The sequence below is a fragment of the Curcuma longa genome, chromosome 17, assembly GCF_044706935.1.
Source record: "Curcuma longa cultivar G26 ecotype Majalengka, Jawa Barat chromosome 17, ITB_CL_G26_1.1, whole genome shotgun sequence".
Taxonomy (NCBI): domain Eukaryota; kingdom Viridiplantae; phylum Streptophyta; class Magnoliopsida; order Zingiberales; family Zingiberaceae; genus Curcuma; species Curcuma longa.
Window position 1 is genome coordinate 659,607 of NC_133877.1, and position 16,177 is coordinate 675,783.

Here is a 16,177-nt window from a genome sequence, read left to right on the forward strand (position 1 = left end):
TCCTGATACCTCAATCACTAATGGTGGTCCCTGGGGCTCAGTGCAATCCCCTACACCCATTTGAACATCTTCCACTGCAATTGCATCAGAAATAAGCTCTATGTCATCTTCCTCAGTAACCAATGCATCCTCCAAACTAAACTCAACCCGTGACACTGTAAAATCCATTTCGGGGCTGATTTGTGTGGGAGAAGGAGTTGCTGAAATTTCTTCATGAAATTCTGATTCTTGAGTGCTTGATCTTTGAGCTTGTATTTGGTTCATGCTATTTACAAGCTGTCCAAATTGCCTCTCAAGATTTTGTTGTTGTATCGCCATTTGTTGTATCATCTCCTCAAGCCTTTGTTGTTGTTGAACAAACTCAATAGAATTTTCATAGTCTTCTTGGATTGGGTATGAGTTTTGTTGATCTTGAAAATAGGTTGGCTGCTGAAAATTGTTTGAAATCTGTCCACTTTGAGAAAATGACGATTGACATTGATTTTGGGCTTGAAATGAAGGATTTTGATGCTGAAAATTCCCTTGACAATTCCATGAATGTTGCTGAAAATTTGTGCCTTGAAAACCTTGATTTAGGGGCTGTTGGAAACCACCATAGGGCTGTGAAAAATGGTCTTGAGGTTGAAAATTGTTGTAGGGTAGCTGAAAATTTTGTTGATGTTGATACGGAGGCTGAAAATTTTGATCATGATGCTGAAAATTCTGAAATTGGGGCTGAAATTGTGGATCAACTTGTTGAAAACCATGATAAAGCTGTTGGATTTGATTTTGAGGTTGTCCACCTTGAAATTGTTCCTGAAAACCTTGATATTGGCCCTGCAAATAAAAATTTTGTTGTTCAGACTGTTGAAAAGATGGTTGTTGATAAAAAGAATTTCCATACATTTTAGAAACCAACAATTATCCAAGTAACAATAAAACAAATTATTCATAAGCTCAAAACAAACAATTCCTACTAGTTATTCCCCGGCAACGGCGCCAAAATTTGAAAAGCCCTAAACTAGGTGTCACGATAGGGCTTCAAATTAGAATTTATAGATTTTATCGAAAACCCACGATAAATTCAAATAAATGAAGTATAGGGGCCTCGAGTCGTGTTTTTCCAAGGACTAGTAGAAAATTGTTTAAATTGAGCTTATCGTGTCGTTCTTTTTTGGGTTTTCGAATAAAAATGGGGGTTTTGGTGTTTTTGAATGAAATGTAATGAAAAATTAAAACAAATAAATGCAATTTGCTAATCTAAAATGCAAAATTAAACAATGCAATTAAAATCTAACCTAAAATGCAACTAAATGCAAAACAACCTAACTAGCAAACCAAACAAGCAAAACTAATCTAATGAGGGGAAATCAATTTTAGAAAAATCAAAAGCAATCAAGAATTAAATTACAAATGTATGAAGCAACAACTTGGCACTAACAAACAATGGCAATTCCACTACCCAAATCTAATTAAATGCAAAACCATTAGCTTAAAAAACTAACAGCAAGAAAACCCACAAACTAACCCTAGCATTACCTGAACATGAAACTTAGAAATGGCACGGAATGAACTATTTAGGTTTTCAAAATTCAACATTGGCAAAACAACAAAAATTAATCCTTAAACTAAAAATCATCAACCAAGCCATTTCAGCAAAATTGAACACATGGCACGGACAAATTTGGCACAGAACGAAAAAAGCAGAATTTCAAATTGAAGCAATTCAAATTCTAAAAATCTAACTAAACCTTAAATCAAATCCAAAAACAAACTACAATAAACATTAAAGTTAATTGGAAAGGTTGCTAAAGGCTAATTAACAAGGATCAATCAAAAAATTCAGAAAATTGAACAGAAACAGAAATTCAGAAATCAGAAATTGCAGAAACAGAAACTGTAAACTGCATCCTCCTTCCCTTCTCCGATTGTTTCTCCTCAGCTGGGTGTCAAACCAGCTTCACTGATCAATTTGGAGTCTTCCACGCGGTCTTCGGGTGGTTTGCTAGCTGCTCGATGCCTGAAAACCCCGGAAAAACCCTCGCCGGAGCAGAAACAGAACGCCGCACAGTCGCTTGAAGCTGGCAAAAACTGAGTTCCTTGCTTCCACCGTGCTCCGATTGACTTGCTGGTAATTCCGGAATGATTCACGCTCCTAGGAGAACCCCTCAAAGGAGTTCGGCGCCGGATTTGCTGTGGATGGCCGGAAAACGAAGAAACAAGGAAACGGGCCGCCGGTGAAACCCTCTCCGACGAGCCTCCTCAGCTGCCGGAATATACCCAATCGGCCGGTTTCGGACTCCTCGTGGATCAAGGATTGCAATGGAAGAAGTTTGGGTGGAACGGGTCGCTGCCCGTGGAGCTACGTCGTCGAGCAGGGGTGGCGTCTCGCGGTCGGACGATGAACAGTGCGGCAGCCACTGTTCATCGATTAAAATCTTGCTTTAATACTGCTGATTAACCATTAATCTCAGCCGTCCGATCTTGAATCCGACGGTCAGCTTGATCTAGGCTTTAGGGCTTCTTAGGGTTTCCAAAAAATTCTGAAATTTTGATCGGGCTCGATCCGAGTCATGTCCTTCATGTTGGCTTGATCAATTTGACAAATTTGACTTGATTTGACCGCGGTTGAGCTCGAGTCGGATCCGATTTAGCCCTAAAATCAATAAAAATCCAATTAATGCCAAAAATCACCATTAAATCACAAAAATTATATCAAACCTCAAATTATGCAATATGGGACAAATATGGTCAAATCGATTCATTAAATAATTATTTTCATGTAAAAGCCCAAAATAAATCGATTTAAAATTAATAAAATTTCAGCCGCCCTCGCCTCATCGTCCGATCACCGTCGGGCACCGGATCGAGTCCGATCGATGCACCACTCGCCGGCGCGTCGATCGACATCAGATTCCAGCCAGATTGTGGTCAGAATCCGGTGCAATTTGATCGGAATCCGATGCGGGACGACGGGCCTAGTCCAACGGTCGGCGGTGATTAGACGGCACGGCGAGGGCGGTTGAAAATGGTGGGGGTCAACTATGTGCACGCGCAGCGTGGGTCGCGCAGAATATAATTCTCATATATATATATATATATATATATATATATATATAACACATGAAGTTAGATCCACCGTTATTCATACAAAAAATTAAAATAATAGCCGCCCTTCATTGTATCACCGTCGGTTATATTAGAAATATAGTAACAGTTTTGTAATAACCGAAGTGTCTGACCGTTGTATCAAACTCCAAGGGCACAATTGCATTTCTAATGACTCCATGCAAATATGCAATGGAAGCATGTTGCTTCATCTTCTTGATCTTTGACTTAGAATTCTTCTTATCATGGCTAGAGGTTCATGTGAGGAAAGACAGATAAATTTTTAATCTCCTTTGTAGTAAAAGAAGTCAATAGCACTTTGACACTTCCTCCATATGGTTGTATAACCATTAAGCAACTTTACATCTTGTGTTATCAATTAGGTTAGTAACTGAGAGTTTTTGAGTATTTTTGAACAAAGTATTTAAGCTTTCAAAATAATTGATGGTTAACATGTATCTAATCAATCAGAAAAGTATGTATTTGTCTATCTTTTAGAATCTATATTTTGTAGTCAATATTAGGGTGTAATAATTATGATTATAACTGTTACATATTGTAGCAATTATAATTGTAGTAATTATGACTTAAAATATCGATCATGACCTATTCAAATCACATAGTCTCTATGTGATAAATTTATGCATTAGAAAATTCTATTATTTTATGATTTGCATTGTAAAGAGAGCTGGGAAGTTCTCTAGTCAACATAGCAATTATGGTTGTAGCAACTATGATTGTGTTAGAATCTATGCGAGCTAGAAGAGGTAAATAACTTTGATCATGTCAATGGATTGCGTAGCAAAAACTTAAAATAAATCCATAATACCACAAGCACAACATAGGGATTTTACTTAGTTCAGAATCTCCTAAGATTGCTACTCCAAAGCCTAGTTCTAGTGATGCTATTACTACTAAATCCTTTTCTTTTCGAAAACCTTTCGGAGGCGAGAAAACCTTACAGCCTATTTTCTTAATAATACAATAACAAACAAGTTGCAAATACAAATGAAAGTAAAAATAACTTTATAATAAAAAATTTGCTATGGATACTTTCTTATTTAGAATTGCCTCTTGATAGTAGGAAATACAACAACATTTCGTCTTTAACCCCTCAAGAACCGGCTTTGAAAATCTCCTCAACCTCCTTCTTTTATAGCCTTCAAGTTGGGATTGATTTTCATCTATCAATCAACTGTTAATCACCATTAGTCGATTGTTCCATTAAATTCGACGGTTGCACCTACAGAGCCACTCTCAACAACTCTATTTAACCATCGACTGTACTATTCATCAGTTGATTGATTATCAAATAGTCAAGTGTCGTAATCGATTTAGAAACCTTCTATTCGCTGATTCAATATCATCCGTCGACTAGACTGACTAGACATGATTAACATTAATTGAGTTGATCAATCGATTCCACAACTTTTTGTTTGTACAGTATTTTCTTTTGCATTATTCATCAAACGATGGTGTTGTAGCAAACCACGAAAATACTACAGCAAACCTTAACTATTGCAACAAACCTCAAAATATTATAGCAAACCCTAATTATTATAGCAAACTTTATTTTAGTTTATGGTTCATCGATCGATTGATACACCCTATCAATCGACTGATCTCATATTTCAATCTTACTAAAGTTGAATTCGCACCTTGCTTAGTATCTTGTTGATCTTAACTTATCAAGATTTTATTTGTCCAACATCTAGTCAAACTTGACTTGTCAAGATTTCTCGTTGTCTAACATCCGATCAATTTTGACTTATCGGGACTTCCTCATTGTTTAATATTTAGTCAACTTTGATCTGTTATGACTTTTTATTGCTTAGCATATAATTAACCTTAACTTACTGGAACTTCTTTCGCTGAGTATTCCATCAACCTTGACCTACCGAGACTTTCTCCTCTCATGCCTAACATTTTATCAACTATGACCTTTTCATTACCAAGTGTCTAGTCCGCTCATTTAGATTTCACTTTTGCGAACTCTTTGTTGGACTTTTACACTTTGTTTGGGAGGAGGTGAGGGAAGGGGAAAGGGAACTTCGAACCTTGTTTGGAAATGAGTGAACTAAAGGAAAGGAAAGATAGAGGTTGATAAGCTTTAACCTTCTTTATCTATGAAAAAAATATTTTCTAAGGAAGAGGAAGGAAGGAGAAGGAAATCTAAAATATTTTTTTTTCCAATGTTATCCTCCTTGTTTTAAAAATCAAATCAACGTCTAATTTAAGAAGTAAGAGTATTTTTATAATTTTATATATTTAACCTTCACTCCCTTCATTTATTCTCAAATAGAGTAACACATATTACGTTAATGAACCTTCCTCTCTCGCAAATAAAGGGAACATAAATATTTTACTTCTCCTCCCTTTCATTTTCGTTAATGAACTTTTCCCTCACCCCATTCAGACAAAGCAATAACCACCATGTGTTAGTCAACTGTGACCTACTTGAACTTCTCACCTCATGCTAATTGCATGTTGAACTTTCGACCATTAAGTGTCTGATTCTTCGTGATCCACTTTGACTTTCCACTATTAAGTATCCGATCAACTTTTACATATTTGACATCTCACTCAATTATGTAACATTTTGATTAAACATCTAAAACTCAAACTTGAATCACACTAAAGTTAGTCGACTTGGTCAACCTTGACTAGAGATTGATTACATTAACAAATTATAGCTACTATGATTATAGTAACCACAACCCGAATACTGAATACAAGTCGTTACTTATTCAAATTAGATAGTGGTGTTTTATAGTCTCTAAGTTATTGTTTTATGTATAAAAATCCTATCGAAATTAATGGTGCAGCGATTTGTATCCTAAAAGTGAGCATTTGAAAGTTGGCGAACTTTAGTTAACGATAATTTTTTTTAAATAAATGATTGATCTATGGACTTATAGCTACTACATGAGTGCTTATAAAAGTTATGATAAAAAAATGATAAACTTCTGAATTGGCTATGGTAACAGCACATAAGGTGCCTATTTCAATGCCCAATATTTAATGAATCCACCGCTGAAACGACTCCATATCAGAAAATCTCTTAAAGAATTTTTTTGAATAACAGATAAGAATATTGCCTCAACAGTACTTAAAAAATGTTTAGACTTGATTGAGCACCTCTACAAATATAGTGCTGGAGTAAGTTCGAAATCAAGCAATTTTCTCCGTACTTACACTATATTGCATGGGGTTCATATCACGTATAATTTCTCAAATGAGAATATTTGAAAAAAATAATTCCTTTATAAAAAATAGGAAAAAATAGGAAAAAATGAAGATGATGACATGGCAAGCTGTGGAGGAACGACTTTTCTCCGCCGTTTTGTGGGAAGCTGCGCTGCGTTCGTTTGGGATTGGACGGCTCAGAACGAGTGAGCCCCGAGAGATCTATCTAGGTCGCAATGAAGGGGCTCCAACCGGCGTTCCAGGGGATTAGACTGGTGGCCTCACGTGAATTTCACGTGAAAGAGTTTCTATACCCAGCGCCACTGCACCCCACGCCCATCCTTCGTCCTCACGGTTCCGCCGCTGCCCCAATCGCCTCCTTCGTCCGACCATCGTCCGTTGTAGACGACGATCATACGAAGACGCGGCTGCGCCCTCGTTCTCCTTCGAAGATAAGCACCCCGGCGTTTTCCCTACGTAGGAAGCTCTGTTTGTATCGACTGCGTCGCAGGTGACAGCAACCATTGTTCTCTCTTCTGCCTCCCCCTTCATATTCGTGGGGCTTCATCCTAGCAATTGTAAAGGAAGGTTGGTACATCCATCATATCGGCTTCTTCTTTCCCATCAAGTGTCAAATTAGGGTTTTGTGAGCTAGGCGTTATGGTTAGATTTAAGGATAACCATTTGCTATTGTCACCTTGGTTTTTATTTGATGGACTGTGAACTGTGAAAATGAGATCAGTAATTTTCTCTTGTTCTTCCCACATAGCTCGCCGGTGCAAATTAGAGTTGGCGTTGATAGAAATAGGAATGCTTTGAATAGCGTTCGCCTAGGAGGTTTTTCCAAAGGGTCATTTTGTTTAGTCACTAGGCAACCCTTGTTAGGCGGCCCTTTTGAAAAGCAATCCATGTGGATTGCTAGATGGCCTTGGTGGTAGGGATGACAATTTGCTTTGCCCCTTTAAGGCCCACTATGCCCCAACCAATGGATGCTAGCCGACCTGTAAACCCGGAGGGGATGTGAAAAAAAAAGCACTATACAAGGGTGGGTGGCTGAGTATGAGGTAGATTCCTTTTACCTTGCCCCCTTACTCCTTATCACATCCTGAATATGTATTTTACTTTATGTTTTATTGCTTGACCTTGAACTCGCATTGCCTGAGAAGCAGGGTGGGGATGGGTAAGAAATTTTTTCACCTCCTTGACTCACTTTGCTTCCTATATGGGGAAGGGATGAGAATTTAAAAAACCTGTCCTGCCTCGTGTATTGCCATCCCTCTCCTAGGCAATCCAAGCTTGCCATCTCTCTACCAGGCAATCCAAGCGGGTATAAGGAAAGCAAATATTTTTATAAGTTGTTGGTTCATTTGACATTAGTTTTTTTAAATTATATTTTGATATTGTATCATAAAATTAATCATAAGTTAGCTACATGTTTTCTTGCCATTTGGACTAGACTATGAAGTGTTGAATTATACATTTTTTTGTGGTTTTATTGTCTTGGTTGCAAAATGAAATGGTTTATTGATTTTATTGGTTAGTATTTACTTATAAATTATAAATTTGTTTTGATTGATTAGAGATGCAATTGGTATATATACACACTTTAATATTAGTCAATTTTATTTACTTTTCTTATTTATTTTAATACATTTTAATGCTTACCTATAAGGTTGTCAGCGTAGGCACCCATGTAATGCCTAGGTGCATGGTTATTGACTGACCGCCTATTGGTTGCCGTCTTTTATACCTTGGAAACATTTTATATAACCATCAAGGCTAGATATGTTAGTCAGATTCTTTGAGAGCAACTTTAACTTTTCTGTTGAAGCAGCTTTGATCTAAATAAAGTAATTACTTTGCAAGGATGTCAGCATGATTCTGATTTTGAGAAACTGTCCTGTTGTTTACTGGATCAATGTTACTCATTTTTAGGCAGGAGGTATCTGGGAACCAAGCTCTTGAATTTGTTTCCAACAAGCAGCTAAGAGAATATTCTGCAATATGCCAAATCCCCCACTTTTTATACATTACTTTGTTCAAACTGTAGGTTTGTATGTCTGAGCATTTTGGTTTTCAAAATTAGCATTTTGCAGATGCTGAGTTCATTTATTCACATTTTAGACTGTCATGTGTGAGCATTTTTGTTTAACTAAATTATTGTTACTTGGAAGTGGAACACTCTACTTGTCATGGATATGGACCATATTTGAGTCTGTCTAGTGATGTAAGGCTATCAGTTTGTTATGTTGTTTATGAGCGTTTTGTCATCCTGATCGTGTACATTTACCAGCAAACACAATTCACATAGTTACCAGAAAAATTTGTTATGCACACTTCTGTTTTGATGATATAAGGATAGAAGAGGCTGCTCAAGTGGCTTATCTGATGCATGAAACATAGAAAGGCAAAAATGCAACTTTCACTTGTTCACTCAATAAGTTTTTACTACACATGAATGAAACAACATGCAGGCTTAGAATATTATTTGTACTCCCCTCATTTCTCTTTAATTTATTCTCTTTTCATAGAGTGAAAATTTGATACTTGTGTTGGTAATTCACAATTTATAGCATCTTCTTATGGGGACTATTATGTGTTGCTTAATGATGCTCTTATTTTAATTTTAGCATGGTTGAGTTCAGCCTGCTTTTTTTACTTACATGTTGCGTAATACCAGTCCAATGTATTGTTCTTTAGAAAGTCAACAGCGCTGTAAACCACCTGAAAAGAACTGACAATAATTACTAGTTTACAGGAAATAATTTTCTATTTGTTTTCCTTTTTTTAATTTGCTTTTTACCTTCTTTTCATGTTAAATGCCTTCTTTCTAAGTGTGCTGGTTTCTTTTTTGCTTCATATGTATATATATATTTCAATTTGCAGTGTGTTTACATTTCCTTACTCCTGGTATTTCCAGTAGTTTAGAAGAGCATGTCATTTCCATTTTTACCTTCCAAGCGTTCTTATGAAAGAAATCCCCTTGAGTCAAATGGGAGGGGAAAATGGCAAAAGACAGGACCTTATTCAAAACAGCAGAAACAGAAAAAAGCCCCCCCTGGGGCTACCATGTTTCGTATTCTTTGTCCTGCTTCAAAATCTGGCAGTTTTATTGGTGACGGTGGAGAAATTGTTGCAAGGATACAGAAAGAGACTGGTGCCAAAATTAGACTTGAAGAAATTGTATCTGGCTGTGACGAGAGAGTTATTCTTATCACTGGATCAGAGAAAGATGCAGAACTTGGCAATGAACTTAAAAAAGAAGATGAAGGCACCCTTGTTTCTGAAGGTGGTGACAATCTCAAGGAAAGTGCTGAGAATGTTGGTGAGTCCGAGGTCTCTTCTGCTCCAGAAAGTAAAAAGGTAGATGGAGGACCACCATTATTAGTTAATGCTCTCTTACTTATTTTTGAGAGAATTATTGAAAATGAACCGGACAATGTGGTGGATGAAGAAGAAAATAAGAAGCAAACTACAGTTTCTGCAAGATTGTTAATTCTGTCTAATCAAGTAGGTTGTCTACTTGGGAAGGGTGGGAGTGTTATTAAGCAAATATCAGCAGACAGTGGGGCCCAGATTCGCATACTTCCAAAAGAGAAACTTCCTTTGTGCGGCACACAACAGGATGAAATTGTCCAGGTAAGAGTGTTTGGAGATATTTTAACATGTTTCTATCAGTAGCATTGTTATTTATTTATTTTATTTATTAAGAAGCAAATACCATTCCTCAGACCATGATTTAAAATCTCAAGCCGTATCTGAGTTTCAGTTTATGATCGGAATGATACGGTTTCGGTATTGTATCGTACCATTCCAATATAATTTCAGTATTTTTTAATATAAAATATATTAATTAGAAATAAAAAAATATAACATAAATATTTAAAATATAAAAAAATTTAAAAAAGGAAAAAAAAGGATCACGCCACTCCCATATGATTAATAAATAAATAAAATTTTTTATTATATATTATAATATATATATATATATATATATATATATATATATATTAAATTAATGAGATAATTTTATTAGGTTTTAATTAAGTCTATTTAGATTATCCCTAACTATAGTTAGGAGTTGATTGAAATTATTAATATAAGTTTAATTATTTTCCTTGGCAAAAAAAAACACTCCCTCCCCTCCCACGAGCCCTGACGCCATCATGATGGCTTGCAAGGCTTGTGCGACGCCTCTGTGGCAGCCGCGGGGCTTGTGCGATGCCTCCGAGGCGGTCATGGGGCCTCACGTTGGGTGTGCGAGTGCTAGTTGGTGGGCGGAATGAAATGTTTCACATGTTTCGGCCAACACGGCACGAGATTTTAATCCATGCCTTAGACAATGGATTAGTTGTAGGTTCCACTTACATTATTCTTTTGTTCCCATTGTTATATTTATTTGATGCTTCTGCTGCAAATTGTATTATAATTATCTTTTTTTTTTAATTCATTTTTAGAGTCAAGATTTAGGAGATACACTGTCCAACCCTATATAGTTGGGACAACCATTGCTTAATGATGATGATTATCCTTTGGTTCAATAGTTAAATATTTAAAACCTTGTCATATGACTTTGCAGGTAACTGGAGGGGTTGATTCAGTGAAGAAAGCTCTGCATTTAGTTGGTCAGCAGCTGCTAGATAACCCACCACGTGATCGTGATTCTTTTCCTCCGGCAAATTCTTTTGGTCCCTTGTCACATCCATTTGCTTCTATTCCTCGGTCAGAAGGTCTTCCACCACCAAATTTTCATTATCCTCCTCAAGGGCCACCATTCTCCAACAGGCCCCATGACATGCCTGACTTCCATCCAGGCCATGGGCCCACCTTTTCCTAAATTTCATGAAAGTGGACCACCCATCCATCCTCAAATATCTCCAGAGTCCATTACTTTTAGGTTACTCTGCCCTGCTGAGAAGGTTGGAAGTGTGATAGGGAAGGGAGGTAACATTGTGAAAACTCTTCAAAGTGAAACTGGTTGTGAAGTTAAAGTTACAGAGACAATTCCTGAATCAGAGAATCGTATTATAATCATATCTGGTGTTGCAGTGAGCTCCTTTGTCCCCACTCTTTTTAATAGTACACTGGTTATTAAGTTAGTGAATAAAGACTGATATTCTCTTTTCACGTTAAAATATTAAATTGATCCAATCCTGCTTGTTGTAACTTGTATGATGTTTCACAAGTGTTTAGATACATAGTGTCTTATTGTGAATTACATTGTTATTGTGCAATTTGAGGGTATAGGTGAAGTCATGCACTTAGATTCATTACAATTGTGCTGCCACTGTAAATTTAGCTACCTTAACCTTTGTGTAAGAGAGTTTGAGGTGTAGTTATTTTGTTACCTAGAAAGTTAAATGTGATGCTAGCTTTGACATTTATTAACCTGTATTACCTACTCATTTCCGTTAATTTTCCCTAGGTTACTAAATTCTTTTTATAATTGTTAGCTTGCATATGAGTTTTGGTTAGTGGATTAACCAACAAAATTGTACAAGATAAGGATGGTCAACTTAATCGAATGGATTTTTAAGTACAAAACTTAAGTAAACCCCAAGGTCATATGCAATTGGTATGCTGTTGACCCACCTCATATTAATATAACAAGTATGTGAAATATTAAGACATGGATTGGCAATATATAATAAACTATATTAATCAACACATGCAATACATATTTTTCCATATAGAAAAAACTATACCTACCATACAATGCAACATACCTAAAGTATAACAATCAATATTAACTAACAATGTAAAATAAATTATAAATATAAAAGCACAACACATATAATTAATTACTTGCAAAAAACAACTTTTTAAGTTAACATTTATAAGCTATAAATTAAGGTAGTTTAGGGTTTTAAGTCAATTTACTTTGGTTGAAACAAGTTCAAATTAAAAGTAGTATTTTCTTCACCATTGCCTCTTGTCGTTCCTGTCAAAATCCACCTAGGGGGAGGGCACTTTTTAAAAGCATATCATACTGATTGGTGTAAGAGCCTCATTTTTTACTGTTATAGATCTTTGTTTTCAAGGCCTTTGCATCAGTCACTGCACTAAGCTTATGCAGTGAGGGACTGCATTGTATCCACTTGTGGTTGCATATGGATTATGTGGACTTAATCAATTCCTAAATTGTTAAAGTCCAAGTCATGTTGAAATAAATGTTCATGATTTGCATGATTAAATTAGTAGTGCCAAATAAATATAAGAGAAGCATATTCTTATACTTTTATTCCTTAGGTTCACATAAAATTTTTCTTCGATCTGTATTATATCTGTTGGTTAATATGCATTTATCCATATTATATACTGTGCATTAGTAGTTTTGTTTTGATTATGCAAAATGTTTTTTAATGAAATTATTGATTGTTTAGTATGACTGATTAATTTTAAGTGAACAGTTGCTTATGATATTTTTTTTGACCTACAATATTCAATTTGGACATATAACTAACACTTAAAAAAAAAAAAGGTTTCTGCATATACGTTAACGTATACTATTTGTAATTTTCCTTTGTGCATTAGCTTGGCATGATATCACCTATGAACATTTTTGCTACATAGAGTGCCACACCTTATCAATTATATGTATTTTTCATATATTTACAATATGATTAATTTTTTGTTGTGCCACAGTACTAGAATGATGCAATTAAAAATGTCCAAGAAAGTTGATACATTTGATGTCATAATTACCAAATATATCTTAACAATAATTTTGCAAGTTGATGTGTATGCTGCTATCTTGCTTATTAGCATTTCGCCTTCTCCCTGGTACTTTTGCTTCTTGGTTATGCCCTTTCTTTTGCAGTATGTTAAATTGGTCTACAGTAAATATTTAGTTTATGATGGGAATTTGGAAGGTTCTGCTGGTATACCTTATTTCAAAATGTTTTACTGTCAGCATTAAGATGTGGCTTTAGAAATTCAGTGCATAATTGTTGCTTGATTGGTGCTTGTATGCAAGGTTTATTATATTTTCTTTAGTTACATTCTAAGAAGAGTTGAAAAAGAAAATGAATTTGAATGTATATTTTTGGTTGCATTTTTCAGATGTTGCTGCCATGATATGGCTTTCCTTTGCAACTTGGTCTTGAGTTTATATTATGGAATAATCTCCAGTAGATAGGATCATGACTGCAAGATTTGGCCTTTAGACCTTGCTTTGGCATAGCTTTTCTCTGGGCCACTTTTTTCTTAGTTTTCATGTATAGATTGCAGATCTTCCTTCTTATATGTTAGCTTATTTGCTGCAATACATAGAGTGTAGTTCTATGAATTTAAAAATATTTCTTATCATCTCCTTTTGATTTCTCTATAAAATAAAAATTCTTTTTGTTTCATGAAAGATGATTGATGTTTGCCAAAAATCTTTTCTTTTTACTGAAAAAAAGGAAAAGGTGGAAAAGTTTCTGAACAAAAGCATCCTTATGACCTTCTATCGTTGTTACTTATTGTTGTCTGTCATACATTGTCTTTAAAAAGAGAAATCAGGTCTATAGAATGATTGCTTTCAAGCCATTTTATTTTGTCACTTCTGGTTGTAGCCAAATATACTTTTGTTATTGAAAATTCAAGGTCTGATAATATACTTCTTATCTTTGTAGCTTCCATCTGATGAGGTTGCACCAGTACAGGATGCTGTTCTCCGTGTGCAACAAAGGATAGTAATGGGTGTACCTGATCCTAAAGAGAGTACTGTCTTGTCTAGGCTGATTGTTGCTTCCAACCAAATTGGTTGTCTTCTTGGTAAAGGTGGGGCTGTAATAACTGAAATAAGGAAGCTTTCTGGAGCTCAAGTACGTATTCTTGGTAAAGATCAGATTCCGACGGGTGTGCCTGAAAATTATGGTATGGTCCAGGTATGCTTTGATTGTCTCAGGTTTTGTATTCTAGCTGCTTCATCCTTTTGTTCTCTTTGTGTAGTTTGTATAAAATCATTTGATTTGAAAGTATTTCTTTTCTTTCTTTTGCATGTATATTGCCTGTGGGTATTTTAGATTTGTCTTAGCACAAAATTTCTTTTGAATATTTTTTGGTAGATATCTGGAGAATTTGGAGCAGTTCAGGATGCTTTGTTGCAAATAACGTTTAGGCTGAAGCAGCATCTTTTCCGTGATAAGTTGCCTGCTATGAATCCCAACATGCATCCTCCTTTTGTTGAGCAAATACCTAAATATGGCTTACACATGGGAAGGAGGGAATCTTCACCCTCCAGGTTGAACTCTAATTTGCCCCCATTTCAGAAAGATTTTGGTCGCCCATTTGAAGAAAGAACTTCCTTTGCTCATCAAATGCACGGTTCAGGTATTCCTTCTCTTGGTGTTAAGAGACCTGGACCATGGCTACCTCAGGTATTTGCATTCTTTTGTTCTTTGATTAAGAAAATAGACGTGGAACATTATAATTTCAACCTTTTGAGTACCACTCTCTATTGTTAGTATTAAACCTATTATCTCTGATATGCCAAGTAGCATGAGGGATCATCTAACCCACTGGAAGCAGTGCCCTTAATTTGGGATTTACATGTTGTGAATGGTAACATGCATTACATCTATAATTTCCTTGTCATGTACAGTGGCCCATGTAAGTGATTGTGGTGGCTTCATTGTTTTGGGAATTGAAGAATTGCTGCTAAAATTTCAATTAAGTCTATCTATGTAAATTAGTTTTAATCCCCCTCTAAGTCTCTACCTTATAATAGTCATCAAATGCTCATTTTTTATTGATGATTTATTGAATAATCTAGTATCTAACATCTTACAGATTGTATTTTTTTAACTAAATATCATCTGTTGACTTGATAGGGAATGAGGGATTCTGGTGGCCCTTTGCCTTTACCTGATTACCCTGGAGGAGGTCCACACAGACGGATGGGTGGATTTGCTAGGTCTGGTTTCTTTTAGCCAGCATAATTTCCTACTTGTCATATTTTTATATTTAAGCTGCAATCCCACTTTCTTTTGGTGTGCATGCAGTGGAAACCAACTAGTTCCTATTGCGAGTGTAGATGTTGTTGTTCCACGGTCTCTTGTACCCAATTTGTATGGTGAAGATGGTGGTTGCCTAAGGCGGATCCGTGAGGTTGGATCAATATCTATTGTATTGCATTAAACCAGATTGTTTTATTGCTAACATTTTTGTCTCATTTTCAGATCTCAGAAGCAAAAATTACAATTACTGAACCCAGAGCAGAGGCAACCGAAACAGTGATCATAATAGCTGGGACACCAGAACAAACCCATGCTGCTCAAAGTCTCATCCAAGCTTTTGTGATGAGTGAAACTAGTTCCATAGAATCAGCTAAATCTTGAGGTGATTTTTATTTTATTTTATTAATATTTCTTTTATGTTCAATCTGCTTTACCTTCAATGAGCTTCCTTCCTTTTAAAATAAAATTTGAGTTTTGTGGAGAAAAACCATGCATTTCTTGTCTTACAATCCTTTCACTTTTGGCTGGGGTTTTCAAATGTCAGATTCATACTTTTTCATTGTTGTGGTTCTTTACTTTTGCCATCAGCAAATCAAGAAGCTTCAAGGGAGGACATGTTTGCAGCCTAGAGATTCTAAAGGTTCATGTTCCACTCAAACAATAGTAGGTTTTTGTCAGAACTCATGAGTTTTATTGAGACTAGTATTTCTGGAGAGGTCACAAAAATTATGGATATTTAACTGAATGAGTTAGTTTACCTTGCAGACAAGCCAAGAAAGGATCATTACATTCCTTGTATGAACTGAATTTAAGTGTGTGTGTGTGTGTGTGTGTGTTTTTAATTCTGTTAGGAAGATGCAACATTTACTGGTTGCTTTTGTGGATGTTGCACATGTTAACAGTAAACATAGTAAAGTATCTTAAGCTATTATCTCTAAATTCTCTAATGAGTTTTGGTTTTC

At 35.8% G+C, this 16,177-nt stretch overlaps 1 pseudogene; it reads left to right on the plus strand.

Annotated features, from left to right (window-relative positions):
• Positions 1 to 6,605: 6,605 nt before the first annotated feature.
• Positions 6,606 to 16,177, plus strand: LOC141811595 (RNA-binding KH domain-containing protein RCF3-like; annotated as a pseudogene).